The 5,484-nt window shown below is 43.4% G+C and overlaps 1 pseudogene; it reads left to right on the plus strand.

The window, feature by feature from the left end:
* The first annotated feature begins 838 nt into the window (after positions 1-838).
* LOC101576549 lies at positions 839-1,480 on the plus strand (annotated as a pseudogene).
* Positions 1,481-5,484: the final 4,004 nt, after the last annotated feature.

Raw genomic sequence — 5,484 nt, forward strand, 5'->3', positions numbered from 1 at the left:
TAACCATCCGCGCCTCCTTCGGCCTGCTCTGGTCCCCTGGCCCCGCCCCTCAAGCCACTTGTTGCTGCACCAGCTGCATCTGCCCGAAAGCTTATATGAGGCTTTGTGGGGACAACTAGACACAAATCATAACAATTATTGACACCAGTAATGGCATTGTGCTAGTAACTTAAACTCCTCAATGAACACTGGGTTTTCCTATGTAGCATACCTTTATTTAAAGTTTCCTAAGTTTGAAAAATATTTGCCACTAAAATTTTATAACCTGAATGCTTCTAAGCATGACTGAAGCTAGAACATGAATTCGTTTCCTCTGCGTGAATAAGGTGCAAAGGAATGGCCAGAACCGAGCTCATTTTCCCCAACGTCACTGCCCACTCTTGAACTCCTTCTCACTTACTCTTCCTGTCACCCAGGGCTGAGCTTCAGAGCCAGAGCTCCTTTCCCGACCTATCACACCCCAGCTGTTAGCAAGTTATTTGAATTTGCCTCGTGTGTTCATCTCTTCCTCCCGTTCTGCCTGCCTCCACACTGGCTATCTCTTATGTTTTTAAAAAAACCTTTCCTGTAAGTCTTTCATTTGTTTCTGTGATCTGAATGCAGACTGCATGCTATTAGGAGCATGAATTCCTCCAAGGGTAAGTCCAAATACATAACCCACCACCTTCCACCACGGCACCGCCAAAACGCCAGAGACGTATTAATCAAGGATAGCAGAGTCCAGGTGCTAGCCCCACCTCTAAAGCAAGGGGGGCTCAGTGTGATTCCAGGATTTCTATCAATAAGTGACACCTAACTTTTTTCCTTCGGCGCACCTTCGAAGACCCTTGGTGTCGCCATGGGACATCATTTCGCCTGGCGTTATCGGTATTGTAAGAACAAGGCGTACCTAAAGTTCCGCTTCTGCCAACGTGTCCCGGATGCCAAGATCCGCATCTTTGACCTGGGGCAGAAGAAAGCAAAAGTGGATGAGTTCCCACTCTGTGGCTACATGGTGTCTGATGAGTATGAGCGGCTCTCCTCGGAAGCCCTGGAAGCTGCCCGGATTTGTGCCAACAAGTACATGATAAAAAGCTGTGGCAACGACGGCTTCCATATCCGGGTGCGGCTCCACCCTTTCCATGTCATCTGCATCAACATGTTGTCCTGTGTGGGGGCTGACAGGCTCCAGACTGGCATGCGAGGTGCCTTTGGGAAGCCCCAGGGCACAGTGGCAAGAGTTCACATGGGGCAGGTCATCATGTCTATCCGCACCAAGGTGCAGAACAAGGAACATGTGATCGAGGCCCTACGCAGGGCCAAGTTTAAGCTCCCTGGCCGCCAGAAGATCCACATCTCCGAAAAGTGGGGCTTCACCAAGTTCAGTGCAGATGAATTTGAAGACATGGTGGCCTAGAAGCGCCTCATCCCTGATGGCTGCGGGGTGAGATACGACCCGAACTGCGGTCCCCTGGACCAGTGGTGAGCCCTGCATTCCTGAAGGCTTCCACCGTGCCACCCCCAACAAGTCCATGAATAAATGTTCTCTCTGCTCAAAAAAAAGTGACACCTGGGTAAGCCATTCTTCCCTCTTTCACATGGAAATATAAAATACCTCCACAATTATATCTGTTGATGTATCTATCAACAGAGCAAATATCTCATCTATCTGGTTCAGAGAACCAAGGAGTCAACTTGCATGAATAGAAGCTGTTGTGAGTTATCTGAAGATCCTGAGCTTTGAGCTGAGTAGAATGGCTGAGGTTCTCTTAACCTCTCTTGCAGAGATTGAGTGCGTGTTCCATTGTGGAAAGGTCACTGGAAACGTAGATAGAACAGAGATGATTTCATGTATTGGACAGATCTCATGTCAAGTCCTTTTTCCTGGGTAAGTAAGAAGACCATATTTCCCAGCATCCATTACAGTCTGACTGGGTTCTAGAAAACAAGATTTTTGAAGAAGCAAAGCAGTATACTTCCAACTCTTGCTTTTAAAGACAACTCATACCACCCTTCATTCCTTCCTTGTCTGTGTGTAGCAGCTGAGACCATTCCAGCCAGTAAAGTCACAAGCTTAAGGCACCTCCATCCCCCTCATTCTCTCACTGACCACAAGGAACAGAGATCCCTTCCCACGTTTACCCTGTCAGATACGTACTGCACCTAAGAAGCCTTTGGATATTTTACAATAGAGACATCCCAAGATTAATCTAGCTTGTCCCAAAGAGTCCATATGGTACTTTAACCCCAACTGGATGCCTCATTGAGTATATGCTGGGAAAAAAATCTAAAAGGAAGAGTATCATTGTAATGATGCAAATCCATCCAAACTTCAGCCAAAATTTGCTCAAACGTATCAGGGTCCACTTACTATTAAATGTTAGCCCATACTTATTGTCATGTGAACATTTTACCATAATCTTCAAAAACTGATGTTCTTAGGCAAAAATAAATTTCATCAAAATTTAATCCTTTTCTTATTTAATCAAATATGAGAAAAAGAAGCAAACCTCTTCCCCTAAATATCTAAGGAAATTTTTACTTTTTTTAAAATTTTAATTTTAATTTTTTTATTTTTTGGCAGAACCGGGGATTGAACTTAGATCCTCGCATTTTCCAGTCAAGTGCTTATCCTACTGAGCCATCTCCCCGGCCTGGTAGAAGGTGTTTTTGTTTTTGTTTTTGTTTTTGTTTTTGTTTTTGTTTTGGAGGCCAGAAGATGCCTTTAGGGCATTTCTGGTTTGCCGTGAGTATCTAGGTTTGAACCACAGCATCTTGAGCTTGAGTGGTTAATTTTTACTTTCTTGATAAGTAAAAAGTTAGCTCAAACTGTTTGAAACAAAATTAAGCAGCTCAACTTTGAAACTACAAAGTTGCCACTCAAAATGAAGAGGCAAATCCATTCGGTAGGCTGTCTTTGAATTTTTGGTTTAAAGCATAAATGTGTTCCTAACATCTGTAAAATTTTCTAACTCTCAGGTGGACAGACTTCATTCATATGCAACAAAGAGTGACCAAAGCAAGTGCATTGGCCAGCTTTCCATTGTTGTGACAAAATGCTTGAGACGAATCAGCTTAAAGATTAGGAGTTTACTCTGGCTCACAGTTTCAAAAGCTTCATCCCAGAGTCTCATGGCCCCAGAACTCTGAGGAAGGAATGTGGCATTTATCCATGATGGAGAACTACTTCGCCATAACAAGGATAAATCTGAGTCATTTGCAGGAAAACAGAAGCACTTGAAGACCATAAGGTTGGGTGAAGTAAATCAGGCACACAGCTTAATATTGGGTGATTTCTCTTATCTGAGAAACTTAATATATAAATAAAGTGGAAAATGAAAGACAGACAATAGGAAAAAAGACCAAAACAAGTTATTGTAATTCAGCATAGACAATGTATCTAAAGGTATACCTTCATTTTGCATAATTGTCTCATATGTTTTATATGTTTTTCTCCTGTTTTACTGCCTTTTTTTGTGTGTGTATTTCAGGGAAGGATCTACAGGGTATTCAGGGTCTCACTACTAAATCAAACTCATATGATCTGCTTGTTTACAGCCTCCCAAGAGCTGGGATTACAGGTGCGCACCACCATGCCCAGTCTCAATTGCTGTCTCTGCACACTCTGGGGGCGGGGAGGGCACAGCCAACATGGCAGGCCCAAGGATCGAACCCCCAGCCCCTGCGCCTGCTTGCAGGTATTTTAATCCACTGAGTTATCTGGCCTGCCCTATTCTGGCTTTTAATGTGTATGTATGATAATGAACTTTACAAGGACTTGTAAGATCTGCTGCTAACAAAACAGGGAGCTGAAGGAGAAGGGGAAAAAGAAACAATAAAACAAATTTTAAAAAGAGTTAAGACAGAAATCCACAAAACAGAGAGTGACCTAGAAATTGAGGTAAGGAGCGGAGACCATTGTTGGAGGATAACCAGAGACACACACTGTCAACATCTCATACGGCAAACCAGAAAAGGAAACAATACACCAATGAGAAAAGCTATGTGAAGTTACCTGGGTAGGGACATAACGTGGATCTAATGTTCTGTGAGAAGCTACCACCTCAGACCTTTGTGGGTGTGTTGCTTGGCAGAACCACAGAATTTGTGAGGAGGAAGATCCCAAATTCCATACACATGCCTGATGAACACAAGAATCTTCCCACATTTCCCTGAAACGTCCCTCTGGAACTGGATGTCATAGTACCATTAAATAAGGAAGGAATCATAGCAGCCAAAGTAAGGTTGATGACACTGGTTGCTGCTTTTGGCGGGACAGAGGATGAATCCCAAGAAGATTAACAGCAGCACACAGCTGCATTTCCTTTCAGCAATGGGCCTTCTCAGCAAAGCCTTCACATCTTCAAGATCATCCTGGGAAGATGAGGGACATGGTCAAAGGTGTGGAGGATTACTAAGAAATGCAGTTTACCAAAAAAGTCTCTGAAAAGTAAAAATGCAAAACCATTTTAATAGGAAACTAGGTCTAGGGTAAGAGGTGCTCCCATAAATGAGAAAAGCCTTTATGTTTTAGCTATTATTAATGGCCTTCAGGAATCTCCAGTGAGCCATCCTTGGCCGGCTGCCCTCCTCGCCCTACAACCTCTCAGGTGACCACATCTACCTATTTCACTCCACTGCCAAAGGACAACCCTTCTTAGCAACAAGTGTCTACAATTACTAAATCAATTCATAACAACCACCCCACTGGGATAGAGATGTCTCCCTCCTCCCACAGTTCAAGCTTCATCCCATGCAACAGTGATCACCAGCCAGAAAGATGGCAGAACAAAAACAACAAAGTTATTTAACTGATGTCAAGTTATCGAGAGACAGGACAGATGACAGCACATAAGAAATTCTGAGCATGAAAGCTCCAGACTCTTCTCTAAAATGGAGCCAACTGAGCCAAATGCCATCCTTTCCTAATTACTGTTTACTTTCTTTCCAGTTGGTTTGCCTCATTTTATCTTCACAACAGCAAGGGATCTCTGCCCGTCATAACCAGGAGCCCAGCAGGTTCAACTGCTCCATACTGAGATCTCTGTCCTATCTGGCCCTACCTTGAATGTGTTTATTATTTATCTTACTTTTAGGGTCACAAGAATTTAAGTGTTATTCAGCCTCCTCTTCATTATCTTGATAAACTGAACATTTCAGCATAACTTTAATAATTTTAAGTACTAAGGGATAGGTAAGATTAACTCTCTCCCTTTCTCAAATCCTCTTGCCAAGTACCAAACAGCAACACACAGCTCCACACACTAATATTGCCTCTATTCTAATAGAATTGATGTCGGCCTTCTCTATCAGAGTCTGTCATTCTCCCTGTGCGCTCATCCAAGCCCAGCTCCACGATAGTCTCTAAGTGGATGTCCTCCAACTCTTTATCTGCAGTGGAGATCTTTCTTCTAAATGCCAGCCCAAATTCTCAGCTATTTATCTGACATGTCCCTGAGCCACCTCACGTAGCTCAGCTTCCCTAGGAAGTAGGCTCTGAGTTGG

The sequence above is a fragment of the Octodon degus genome, unplaced genomic scaffold (genome assembly GCF_000260255.1).
Source record: "Octodon degus isolate 3935 unplaced genomic scaffold, OctDeg1.0 scaffold00124, whole genome shotgun sequence".
Classification (NCBI taxonomy): domain Eukaryota; kingdom Metazoa; phylum Chordata; class Mammalia; order Rodentia; family Octodontidae; genus Octodon; species Octodon degus.